The following is a 14329-nucleotide window of genomic DNA, read 5'->3' as shown; positions in this document are numbered from 1 at the left end:
ACCACGCAGACCCACCACTCAACTGTGCACACCCCCTGTCCACGGCTCACCTCTGTACTACCCATCACAGCTCACCTCTGCACTCCTTGCCCACAGCTCAACTCTTCACCTCCCATCCACAGCTTATCTCTGTCCTCCCTGCCTACAGCTCTCCTCCGTACCACCCATCCACAACTTACCTCTGTACCCCCTGTGCACAGCTCACCTCTGTACCACTCATGCACAACTTACCTCTGCACCCCCTGTTCACAGCTCACCTCTTCACCTCCCATCCACAACTCAACTATGTACCCCCTGTTCACAGCTCACCTCTTCACCTCCCGTCCACAGCTCACTTTTGCACCCCCTACTCACAGCTCGCCTCTGTACCACCCATCCACAACTTACCTCTGTACCCCCTGCTCACAGCTCACTTCTGTACCACTCAGACCTACAGCTAACCTCTGCACTCCTTGCCAACAGCTCACCTCTTCACCTCCTATACACAGCTCATCTCTGCCCCCCCTGCTCACAGCTCACCTCTGTACCACCCATCCACAACTTACCTCTGCACCCCCTGTTTACAGCTCACCTCTTCATCATCCCATCCACAACTCAACTACACCCCCCCGTCCACAGCTTACTTCTGCACTGCCTGTCCACTACTCACTTCTGCACCGCCTGTCCACAGCTCACTTCTGCACCCCCTGTCCACAGTTCACCTCTGCACCCCCTGTCCACAGTTCACCTCTGCACCCCCTGTCCACTACTCACCTCTGCATCTCCTGTCCACAGCTCACCTCTGCATCCCCTGTCCACAGCTCACCTCTGCATCCCCTGTCCACAGCTCACCTCTGCATCCCCTGTCCACAGTTCACCTCTGCACCCCCTGTCCACAGTTCACCTCTGCACCCCCTGTCCACAGCTCACCTCTGCATCTCCTGTCCACAGTTCACCTTTGCACCCCCTGTCCACAGCTCACCTCTGCATCCCCTGTCCACTACTCACCTCTGCACCCCCTGTCCACAGTTCACCTCTGCACCCCCTGTCCACTACTCACCTCTGCACCCCCTGGCCACTACTCACCTCTGCATCCCCTGTCCACAGTTTACCTTTGCATCCCCTGTCCACAGCTCACCTCTGCATCCCCTGTCCACAGCTCACCTCTGCACCCCCTATCCACTGCTCACCTCTGCATCCCCTGTCCACAGCTCACCTCTGCATCCCCTGTCCACAGCTCACCTCTGCACCCCCTGTCCACAGCTCACCTCTGCACCCCCTGTCCACTACTCACCTCTGCATCCCCTGTCCACAGCTCACCTCTGAATCCCCTGTCCACAGCTCACCTCTGCATCCCCTGTCCACAGCTCACCTCTGCACCCCCTGTCCACTGCTCACCTCTGCATCCCCTGTCCACAGCTCACCTCTGCACCCTCTGTGCACTATTCACCTCTGCACCCCCTGTCCACTATTCACCTCTGCATCCCCTGTCCACAGCTCACCTCTGCACCCCCTGTCCACAGCTCACTTCTGCACCCCCTGTCCACAGTTCACCTCTGCACCCCCTGTCCACAGTTCACCTCTGCACCCCCTGTCCACTGCTCACCTCTGCACCCCCTGTCCACAGCTCACCTCTGCATCCCCTGTCCACAGCTCACCTCTGCACCCTCTGTGCACTATTCACCTCTGCACCCCCTGTCCACTATTCACCTCTGCATCCCCTGTCCACAGCTCACCTCTGCACCCCCTGTCCACAGCTCACTTCTGCACCCCCTGTCCACAGTTCACCTCTGCACCCCCTGTCCACAGTTCACCTCTGCACCCCCTGTCCACTGCTCACCTCTGCACCCCCTGTCCACAGCTCACCTCTGCACCCCCTGTCCACAGCTCACCTCTGCACCCCCTGTCCACAGCTCACCTCTGCACCCCCTGTCCACAGCTCACCTCTGCACCGCCTGTCCACAGCTCACCTCTGCACCACCCATCCACAACTTACCTCTGTTTAGGCACGATTAGACACATTCAGGAACATGTATCATTTAGGCGTTTATTCTCTTAATTGGCCAAAATATTAATTTATTCCGGCCATTGAAATGAGTAAATGCTAAACTGTTAAACGCACCTAGCTTTTTTAGCAGCATTGGCTTTTTTGCCCAAACGTTCTTCTTCTGAACACGACTATGGTGCATTCAGATTTCTGCCCTGAAACACTGTTGCCTCTGAACTCCTCTAAATGCCTATTTGTGCATGGACACACAGGCTAACATAGAGGTGTGTTTGGGGCAGAAATCAAATGTCAAACGCCTGTAAAACATATATCTGACAGCTGTAGCTTGCATGAGGCCAGAGACTTTGTACACGTTTTGTTTTGATGTGCCTGGAACGTATTTAGCTGATTTAAACTGAATGTTCAATTGGGCTTTAATAACAGTCCATCATGAACGTATTGTCATGATTTCTCATGTCTGCTGGGGTTTGTTCATGGAAAGTTGTCATGGAGGATGCCATTACTGGCCGCTCCCTCTAAGAACGCTGGTTGCTTGGCTCTTGTTCTTCTGTTCTTGTGCTCTTGTTTTAAGTGACCGGAACAGACTTGTAGCATACTTGTTCCAGGCAATGGCACGCTGTGAATTTCTCTCCTGACAGGTTCATGTGGCATATCATAAGCGGTGTAACAGTGTCAGCACAGATGGAGCGGAGTTGGTGCCAGTTACTGGTGCAGTGTATGATGTCAGTATGTACTGTCAGCTGGTGTTTATAATTAGCAGTGCACACGCCCTGACATGAGCTCCCTCCATATTATGTCATGGGTGGGAGGCTTGGACCATGTCAGGGAAAAACTGATGATGCCAAATATCAGATTATTGGAAGAATTTCTCATGTAGCAGCCAGCCAATGGTTGGTTTATATAGCGCCAGCATGTTCCGTAGTGCTGTACTGCCGATAGGCCTGGTGCACTGCAACATTATACATGGGGCCCTATGATTAGCAGGATTGGGGTCAGTATGTCAGGGTTGGTGCTGTGCCATATTGTTGTCATCAGGATGGAAAGAGTCTGTTCTTACACAGCGGGGTGACCCTGCAAATTGGATGTTTGTGATCGCCGAGCAGCATGATGAATCAAAAGCCATAGCTGAGCCCTGGGCTGTGCGGACGGATGGACAGACATGGGCTCTGGTGAGCTGCACACAATGCAATTGGTAATGTGGATGGCAGCTAAGTGCCTAGAGTAGACATACAGCACCCAATGCCACTAACCAATCAGGTTCTAGCTTTCATTTTCTGAGTACAATTTAGAGGATGTAAGGCAACAGTGAACTGATTGGATGAAGATAAAACCTTTTCTTTCATCAATTTTTGTATATAAGCCCCAGTGCTGTCATTCACCCCGGCTAAAACGGGTGTATAGTTACATAATTAACTAGACGGAAAAAGAAATGCCCGCAGCAATAAAAGAAGAAAAGAATTAGCGAAGGGCAGGCATGACTAGGCCCAGAGTGGGAAGGAAGACGTGTGAGGGTTAATGATAGTATTAGGGTTGGTAAAAGATAGCTGGGGGATCTGGTTGGTAGAGGAGAGTGTAGGTGGGGTCTCCTGCACTTTAGGGTGGGGTGTCCTGGGGAGGGGCGTCAGTTGGGAGCTGGACGTGGGAGAGAGAGCTTCCCTCCCGCCCTCCGTGTTTGGTGAATTTGGTTATTTTGGTTCCTGGGCGGTGGTTGGTCTTTGGAGGCGGTTCTTATCTTGGAGGTACAAAATGGTGTGGGACCCATCGTTGGTATGGTGTGCCCAGGAACATTCCAGTTAACCGAGGTTTAACTGGAAGGTGGTGGTGCTGCACTGCGGACGGTATGGTTGTCTCCGAGCTGGTTGGTTGCGGCTGGAGGCCTAGTGGAATATGGTTGTCCGCAGGTGCATTTCGGATCGTTTTGGGGGTGCCTTCAAAGACCAACGACAACTCTTTATGTTTTCTGTTATAAGGAATGGTTGATGTGTTTAAACTTGATTTGTTAATAAAAGTCCGTGTTGGCCATTTTACTCCAAAATTGGTGTTGTGTTTTCTGTAAGTATAGTAAGGAAAGGGGATTGGTATGGAAGGGTAATGGTGGTGTAGTGGGGTCTGGATGAACCTATCTCGGGTGCACTAGTCAAGATAGATGTCCATTAATTTGATTCTCTTACAGCCCATTCACACCAGAAACTGCACGCTTCTGAATGTGCGCTGATTTGCATTCAACATACAATTTTATTTGCATTTGCAGTGCATTTTTTCTAAGTGTCAACTGATAGCATTTCTTCCCTCTTCTTCCTTCATTATGCGCTCTGCATTGCAGTTATGTGCATTTTGCATGTTTTCAAGTGTTTACAGGCATTTGCATTGTGAAAAATCCAGCTTGGTATGCAATGTTCATTAGATTGCATGGACTTTCTACTTTCTATATGCTGGGAATACATAAAAAATGCATCCTGCTGCACCTTGTCTTTTACTGTGGGTGTGTGGTCCTCTGCACTGGACTACATACATGTGCGTGATCCATCATTTCCGGGTACGGGGAGCGCGAGCACCCTCCGCCTGATCTGTCCTGTGATTTGGTACAGCACAAATCGGTCAGCAAGTCCTTGCTAACTATTTATGGCTGGGACCTACTGATCTGCTTAGCGAATCACAGTACAGAGCCCTGTGTTTACCAACAACACAGGGCTCTGTACACAGAGCAGCAACGTGGGTGTTTTTTCTTCCTGCAAAGCAGGGTCAAAAAGCAGCCACATCCATTAGTAAAAGCAGCACATATTACACATTGTTAGGCTCACAATTAACCCCTTTGTTTGCTCCTTGATGTTAACCCCTTCCCAGCCAGTGTCATTAGTGCAGTAACAGTGTACAGTATTAGCACTGTATTAGTGTCACTATTGATGTTACATAGTTAGTCTGGCTGAAAAAAGACAAAAGTCCATCCAGTTCAGCCAAAAAAAAAAAAATATAATCCTATCCCCACCACTGATCCAGAGCAAGGCAAAAAAAACCCAGCAAAACAATTTGCTCCTGCAGGGGAAAAAAATCCTTCCTGATCCCCCGAGAGGCAATCGGATATTCCCTGGATCAACTTTACCTATAAATGTTAGTATCCAGTTATATTCTGTGTATCTAGGAAATACTCCAGACCTTGTTTTAAGCAATCCACTGAGCTGGCCAGAACCAACTGTTGAGGGAGTCTTTTCCACATTTTCACAGCTCTCACTGTGAAGAAACCTTTCCGTGTTTGGAAATTAAATCTCTTTTCCTCCAGACATAAAGGGTTCCCCCTTGTCCTCTGTGATGACCTCAGGGTGAATAGCTCTACACCGAGTTCACTATATGAACCACTGATGTATTTATACATGTTGATCATATCCCCCCTTATGTATTATACATGTTGATCATATCCCCCCTTATGTATTATACATGTTGATTATATCCCCCCTTATGTATTATACATGGAGATCATATCTCCCCTTAATCTCCTCTTCTCAAGAGAGAGTATATTCAGTTCCTCTAATCTTTCCTCATAGCTGAGCTCCTCCATGCCTCTTATCAGTTTGGTTGCTCTTCTCTGTACTTTCTCCAGTTCCCCAATGTTCTTTTTGTGAATTGGTGCCCAAAACTAAACTGCATATTCCAGATGAGGTCTTACTAATGATTTGTACCGGGGTAATATGATATCTCTCTCTGGAGTCTATACCTCTTAATACAAGAGAGGATTTTGTACGCTTTAGAAGCTGCAGCTTGGCATTGCATGTCATTATTAAACTTGTGATCTACCAGAAATCCCAGATCCTTCTCCACCATTGATTCCCCCAGCTGCATGCCATTATTAGGCTTAAGTTATTGTCAGTTAGTCAGTTAGTATCCCTCCCAGCCAGCGTCAGCTAGCTCCAGATTGCCTGCCACACTATCACAGTCCCGCTATAAGTCGCTGATCAATGCCGTTACCAGTATAGCCTCATAGCTGTGTAAATTCCGGTATATATTCCATAGTTTGTTGACGTTATACCTTTTGCACAAACCAATTAATATACACTTATTGGGAGGTTTTTTTGTATTTTTTTACCAAAGACATGTAGCACAATAAATTTTGGCCTAAATTTATGAAGAAATTTAAATATTTTAAATTGGATATGTTTACTATAACAGATAGTAGAAAAGATTTTTTTTCAAACTTTTCAGTCTTTTTTTGTTTATATAATAAACAAAAACCTAGTGGTGATCAAATACTATAAAAAAAAAGCTCTATGTGTGAAAAAATGATAAAGATTTCATTTGGGTACAGTGTTGCATGACTGCCCAATTTGCAGTTAAAGTAGCACAGTGCTGAATAGCAAACAAAAAAAAGTCCTGCTCATGAAGGGGGTAAAACCTTCCGGAAGTTAAGTGGTTAAAAAGGAACTTCAGTGCCTCAATATGTTTTCCGTGCTCCCCTTCCTGCGCGGTCATCTATCTATATCTTACTAAAGATCTGTGCCAGGTGTTTGGGACCCAATAGAGATCTGTGGCACATCAGTCAGGTGCAGAGGTTTTCCTGAGCATGTGCACACAATGCTGGTATCTGGATTCCTGTGGGTGGGCACTGAGTACATGCGTGTGCACCAGGAGCAGACTGACCATTCGAGCACTCGGGCATTACCCGAGGGCCCAGGGTCAGTAGGGGGCCCCATGAGATGCCCCTGGTACCTTTCATTGGCTTTTTCATAGGCTTTTTTGGGTGTGGGCGAGGACACAGGGTCCCCATGATCCCCTATTGCCCGGGGCCCCATGAGTTGTCAGTCCACCCCTGTTGTGCACAGATGTGCCACAGGTCTTTGCTGGGTCCAGAAGACTTGCAGCACATCTGCGCATGCACAGACTCCTGCAGCATGCATGTTTCTATCAGTAAAGGTGTCTTTTGGGATGTGTGATGTTGGCATCCCTGGACGCAGCAGGGGAAGGGTTGGTTTGGGCACTTCAGAATTCTCACCTAGGCAGCACTAAAAGGGCACAAACCTATTAAGATAAGGAATGATTCTTCAATTGTGGGAAAGGGAGGGGGGAGGAGCCGGTAGGAAAAAAAGTTGTATTATTAGGGGAAGGTCCGCTTTAAGCAGGACATACACACAGTATCAGCTCATTTCTGATGAATCACAGAAAATTCAAGTCATAAGTGTCCCCTTCAGCACCCAATCCCAATCTGGAGTCGAGTAGAAAATGGTCAAATGCAGACACTGTTTGGGTATTCTGACAGCCGTAGGTGCTGTCTATCAGAAAACAATAGCCAGCAGGTGCAATTCCTTCATCTATGCTGCTGAGCATGTGCGGACAATCAATAGATTTCTTTTGCTCATGTGGCTGAACGAGGAAAATCTTACAGTGTATGGTCAGCTTTAGCCTTGTCCCGAGGAAGGTGAAACAAGACCTCCCAGTTCCCCCCTGACCCATCCCCTGCATTACTGCATTAGAGAATTGTCCATTATATGGAAGACAAGGGTCCAGGTTCTTGTAAAATGTACTGTATAGTTTAACGATACTAACACGTACAGAGCCCCTGTTAGACCTTTATTTCTGTCTGTAAAGTAAAATCAGAAAAGGGGTTCTAAGTCTTCCCTCTACTCCACAAAACACGTTTTTATCTGGACATGCATTAATAAATCTGTTAATGTAGTGAGGGATTCCCATACATCAGGTGAGGTGTTGGGGTCACTGCACTCTGCAGCCTAACAAAATGAATCTCTGTAATCTCTATGAAGCGTACAGTTTATATTATCCTACTGAGGATTTCTATATCAGTATGGGGGGGAGGGGGGGCGATGACAGACCAGGATGAGCGCACAGCTGACAATCCGATCTGTCTGAACCTGCTCCTGTCATCTCCTCTGGTTTACAAGAATCAAACCACCAGCCCCCCTCTATGTCAATCTAATTCTTAAAACAGTCACATTCAACCCCTGAATCCCTGAATCCTTACTAGGGATGAGCAGAAACTCTCATTTCCACCCACTGAGCTTCTTAGGGAAAATTTTCTTGAAAATAAAACAGAATTTACTTTTCTTCATTTAGAGGGTGTTTTTGGTATATTTGGGTTTTTAGTAATTTATTTATTTGTCTTTGTTTTTTCTTATGTTTGTGTTTTGATTATTTGTGTACTATTGTTGTACATTGTTTATTTCAGCTTTTTTTTGCTTTTTATTTCTTCTAAGTGGAAAAATGTAAAATAATGAAACTTTGGAGGAGCTGATTTTTGGTACAACAAAAAAAAATCAAGCACCATCGGTAACACATTGAGCTCATTTTCCAGCCTCCTGCTGCTGACAATAGTGGATTAGGTTACCCTTTCCACTTGTGGTGTTACAGAATGTGCATTAATGAGCAGTAGTTCAGGCGTTACTATGTGTAGCATTAAGGAAACCCATTCAGTTTGAATGAGCTGCTGACTTCACAACAGCCGAAAAACTTCCCTGCCCCTTTTAACACAGTGCACCACAACGCATGGCACGTGTGTCCTGGTGTGCTGCAGCTCGGGAGCAATGCAAGCTATTGTAGTTGTAAGTTAAGAAGGGAAAAATTCCTGAATATAAGCCAACTTCCCCCAAGACAACAACTGGAAAAAGGAAAGACCCCCTAACACTGGGACTTTAAGGGCTTAGAAAGTACTGGAAGTATTAAAAAAGTATAAATTTTAGTCAAAAAAGGTGATAACACAAAGACATACAATACAATACAATACAGAGTCATAATAAAGCATCACAATCAGAAAATGAAATTACATGATAAGGATGCCCAATATGACTGTGTTTGACTGGTCATAAAAGATACAAATTTGTATCATCATAGATGTAATAAAGCTGCAGAGATACTAATCTAATAGTTCCAATGCGTTTCAGAGTGATTCCACTCCTTCCTCAGGGAAAATAGAAGAACTCTGCATATGGGTGACATCATCTACAAGATTAAACATATTTGTTTGGAACATATCCATAACAACATATAATACCTTACTAATCTGTAGATATACTTACAGTATATGAAAATGCAAGATAGATAATTGGTTATAAGACATAAATGCTTCAGAAAAGTCGCCTTATAAAACTGGGGGCCGAACGAACCGGGACAACAGAACCCCCCCAAAAAGGCCTTGAATCACAAAGGCATCCCAGATCACTACAATAGGTGACTATAACATGCTATATATCACATCAAAGTGTGAACAGGGGACCCACCATAAAGTGTATAGTCCTCCAAGTCAGCACACACCACCTCAAAGTTGTATTTGATGGAAATTCGTGAGAGACACCCCAAAAAATCCTAAATTAGGATGCCATTCTAAAGGCTTGTTCATCCTACAAAGCAATCAAAATTCAACTTCAGACAAAATACTGTAGTTTATTGATGGTGCCAATTCACAAAAATGCCAAAAAACTGAGCAGGGTGCACTATATTGCAGCATGAATTGGAAGGACAGAATTAAAAAGATGGGGGAAAATATATTGCAATGTATTAAAAACACAATGAAGTGAAATTCATCATTAAATCGCAAGTCATTAGGTGTACATTATGCATCCATTAACTAATATACTATAATGTGAAAGAGTCCTAAACGAATGGCACTCTGTACAAAGTGCAGTGCATTAATGTGCATTGTGGTAATGCATAGTAAAAGGCTCGATACCCAAGTCTAAACTGGTGATATATCAATGAATTATAATTTACCACTGGCAAAATTGTGCAGAGGCAGCTTTATGAGAAGGCTGTAGGCAGGTGCAGTTAGCTACCTTGCCACTAGGTGGCCTTGTGCCAGAATAGTGCCTGGTTACAGCAGATGGTGTCATCAGGTGCTAGGCCCCTTTTAGGTAGAGCTCTCCTGCAGTGATGTCAGAGGTGAGTCAGCACCCATATACACTGCTCAAAAAATTAAAGGAACACTTTTTAATCAGAGTATAGCATCAAGTCAGTTAAACTCCTGTGATATTGATCTGGTCAGTTAAGTAGCAGATTGGGTTGTTAATCAGTTTCAGCTGCTTTGGTGTTAATGAAATTAACAACTGGAGCGCTAGATGGGCAACAACGAGATGACCCTCAAAACAGAATGTTTTTACAGGTGGAGGCCACTGACATTTTTTCCCTAATCATCTTTTCTGACTGTTTTTTTACTAGTTTTCCATTTGGTTAGGGTCAATGTCACTACTGGTAGCATGAGGTGATACCTGGACCCTACAGAGGTTGCACAGGCAGTCCAACTCCTCCAGGATGCCACATCAATACAAGCCGTTGTCAGAAGGTTTGCTGTGTCTCCAGCACAGTCTCAAGAGCATGGAGGAGATTCCAGGAGACAGGGAGTTACTCTAGGAGAGCTGGAAAAGGCCATAGAAGGTACTTAACCCATCAGCAGGACTGGTATCTGCTCCTTTGTGCAAGGAGGAACAGGATGAGCACTGCCAGAGCCCTACAAAATGACCTCCAGCAGGCCACTAGTGTGAACGTCTCGGACCAAACAATCAGAAACAGACTTCATAAGGGTGACCTGTAGTGGGCTCTGTGCTCATTGCCCGGCACCATAGAGCTCAATTGGCATTTGCCATTGAACACCAGAATTGGCAGGTTCGCCACTGGCGCCCTGTGCTTTTCACAGATGAGAGCAGGTTCATCCTAAACACATGTGACAGACATGAAAGGGTCTGGAGAAGCCATGGAGAACATTATGCTGCCTGTAACATTGTTCAGCATGACGGTTTTGGTGGTGGGTCAGTGATGGTCTGGGGAGGCATATCCATGGAGGGACACACAGACCTCTACAGGCTAGACAATGGCACCCTGACTGCCATTAGGTATCGGGATGAAATTCTTGGACCCATTGTCAAACCCTACGCTGGTGCAGTGGGTCCTGGCTTCCTCCTGGTGCACTACAATGTCCGGCCTCACGTGGCGAGAGTATGCAGGCAGTTCCTGGAGGATGAAGGAATTGATACCATTGAATGGCCCCCACGCTTGCCTGACCTAAATCCAATAGAACAGCTCTGGGATATCATGTTTCGGTCAATCCGATGCCGCCAGGTTGCACCTCAGACTGTCCAGGAGCTCACTGATGCCCTGGTCCAGATCTGGGAGGAAATACCCCAGGACACCATCCATCATATCATTAGGAGCATGCCCAGACGTTGTCAGGCATGTATACAAGCATGTGGGTGCCATACAAACTACTGAGTACTATTTTGAGTTGCTGCAATGAAATTTCAGCAAAATGGACTAGCCTGCTGCATCATTTTTTTCACTTTGATTTTTGGGGTGTCTTAGAATTCAGTCCTCTGTAGGTTGATAATTTTCATTTCCATCAAACGATGGGGCATCCTTACATTCCTAACACATTACCCAGTTCATGTCAGTATAGATATCCAGCATGAGATTTTTCCACATTGAGATCTGATGTGTTTGAAAGTGTTCCTTTAATTTTTTTGAGCATTGTATAAGTCAGATAGGGAGGATCACAGACACACTAGGGGCATGGAAGCTAAACATCCCATATCTATGTGGATGTAACCAGCACACGTAGGCCCTGGACAGGGCAGAAGACTGGGAGGCCTGGACGTATACTCAGGAGGAGCGTGCTTGCTCCTGAGCTCCACCCCCGCTCGCTGCTTGGTTGTAATTGGCAACAATGGGAGCCAATGGCTCCAGCTGCTGTGTCTGAGCCAATGAGGAGAGAGAGACCCGGGAGAGCCACTGCTCCTGTGTACAGCGCTGGATTGAGATCGGGCTCAGGTAAGTATTGGGGGTGGGAGAGCTTTCTGCATTCTAAAAAACTTCAACCTTCACAACCACTTTAATAACATTTAGGTAAAGAGGTCCAAAACAAAATTTTGATTGATGGTGTCACCACTTTTTTTGAAGAGAACTTTGTGTTTTTTTCTGTGTTTATTATGTGCATACCTGACCTGTGAGGGCCTGTGGAGGGCCGATCAATACTGTAGTTCAGAGTCCCCCTTGTGAAGTATTTCTTGTATGTTGAATAATGAGGCTGTTGATTTCATTAGATCCGTGTTGGCTGTGCGTCTCATCTCATTCGGCTCATTCAGCACACAGATAATGATGATGATTGCTGTTTAATGACTCCTCACTTATAATGTTTGCTGGAGAGAGAAAAGGTAGCATTTACCAAAAAAACAAAAATTCCAAGAAATCTAAGACAAGCTTATAAACACAGTGGCATTCTCAGTACTACATGAGCTCTGTATTGCCCCAATGACACTTCCACTACTACATATTTCAGTCTGCACCGCACACATTGCGCCTCCTGCACCAGTGGTGATCAGTCCATTGTAATACCGCCATGAACTGGACAATCCCCTCAACTCGCCAGGACAGATACTCCCCCAAGACACCTGTCAGTTATACAGGTTGGGGTGTTGGGCTTTTAAAGCTGAAAGCCCAACTCCAGGAAACCTAAAAATGATCCTTAGTTTTGGTATTGCGCCTGCACTACAAGAGTCAACTGCTCATTTAGTCTAGGGTAGTGGCCTCCAAACTGCTCCTCCTGACCACAGGCACTATGTAAGTTAACTTGCACTGACCACCGAGCCTGAGACATTGTCTACTCCCATTGACACCAGGAAGTTTTCTACTCCCAATGGCCACAGTCTGGCCCCCCTAAGGTCTTAGGGATAGTAAACCAGCCCTTTGTTAAGAAAGTTTGGAGACCCCTGGTCTAGGGGAAAGGAGGCGCACTATAACTTACCTGATCCTCCACTTCTCTGGCAAGTGGTGCTTCCCTATGCTGTACCTCAGTGTCATCATGTCCAATGCTGGACTTTGGTAACTGCATTGGCCTTGATGACATTAGAGGACCTTAGACTGCGCCAGAGCATGGGGGAGAAGATGCTGCAGGGACTGGTCTAGTGGCGAGGAAGAACAGAAGATTGGGTATGTAGATCTTCTTTCTTATGTCCTCTAGACCCAAATGAGCAATTAACCCTTGCAACGTGTGCACAGCCCCACTGCAAGGGATCATTTTCAAGTTTTCCATAGTTGGGCTTGAAGTTTTTCTGCTTTAATTTTGCCTTTTCCAATTCTTCCTTTCTCACCAACATGCTAATGACATTTTTAAACTAATCCTTTCCATTTCTATTACATTCCTTATTGTACACCCAGTGACATTATCATGGGTCTCTATACTTCTCTATGCAATGCAGGCAGGTCATGGCTAGTGGATAGGGGCCGGCAGGGTGCTGTACATGGCTTCCTGAAAACATCACAGTACATCGTCTCAGTGCTTCTCTTAAGAGTCTTCAGGCCTGTTGCAAGCAGTGGATTGACTTTTGAGATGAGTTATGCAAATATAGCACTACCCCCTTAGGAGTCTCTGAGTTTTGGGTCCCCCTACAGCTCTGCACATCCAGGCAACATGTATGTTCTTCCACACATTGCATTCAGAGTCAGTAAACAGTCCTTGATCTTGGTTTTGTGATTTTATTGAGGGGTTGATAACTTGGATGGGGCTGAGAGGTGTATGGGATGCCCAAGAGAACTGCAAAGTTGAGGACAAACACCTTAGCAACTATGTACAGATATGGAAAAATAGTTTCTCCTCTGAGAGCATTCCCGCTCTCTGGTTTACCCCCTTGGACCTCATCTTTACCCAGCTGTACTGAAGTTATTCCCTGGGCAAGGAGACCCAGAAGCTGCCAACTCAAAACAGTCCCAGATGAGGAGCTAGTTGGGTTCTCCACCTGACTGCCCTCTCCCCTGATCTGGCCCAGGGGGTGTAAAGTTACTTACTCTGTCTCTCCATGTGAGCTTGGTGGGTTGGTGGATGCCTTCTGGCCTTAAGTTGGGCTGGCTCCTTCCCTGCTTCCCAGGTTGTCCTCTCTCAGGGGATGGTGAGACTGAGAGATCCTTCTGGGCCCCCTCCCAGGCTCCACACTGCAACCTTGACTCTGTCTTCCACCTGACACAATACTCCTGCTATCAGGCTCTCTCATACTTAAGGGCTATACTGACCCCATGCCAAGCTTCCTGCTTGGGGATTGGTCAGAGTCTCTTGAGCATGCAGATCAGCCCCTCCTCACCCTCACCCACTGCCTTCCAGAATCTTCTCAAGCTTCCAGAGAAGGGGGACGTGTCAGGTAACTGACCTGCAGAGCCCTCAGCCCTGACCTAGAGTAACCTGGCTGACTCATCCCAGGCTCGCCCCCCAAAAAAAACTAACTAGCTCCCCCTAGTTAAATTTGAGGGGTGCTACACAAATATTAATGTGCCTTAATGGGTAGATGCCAGTCTGGAGGAGTGGGTGTTCCTGGGCAGGCTGCATTTTCATGCAGTCTGCCTTTGATAAGGCTCGTATATGATGCTGAG

At 46.3% G+C, this 14329-nt stretch overlaps 1 protein-coding gene across 1 annotated transcript in view; it reads left to right on the top strand.

Moving 5' to 3' along the window:
* The window catches only part of ADAMTS15 (ADAM metallopeptidase with thrombospondin type 1 motif 15), a 77910-nt gene that overhangs the window by 22822 nt on the left and 40759 nt on the right, over positions 1–14329 (top strand). The window lies entirely within an intron of this gene.

Source organism: Staurois parvus, unplaced genomic scaffold (assembly GCF_062004578.1).
Source record: "Staurois parvus isolate SC_StPar_1 unplaced genomic scaffold, SC_StPar_1.0 ptg001200l, whole genome shotgun sequence".
NCBI lineage: Eukaryota > Metazoa > Chordata > Amphibia > Anura > Ranidae > Staurois > Staurois parvus.
This window is presented reverse-complemented; position numbering and strand designations above follow the sequence as displayed.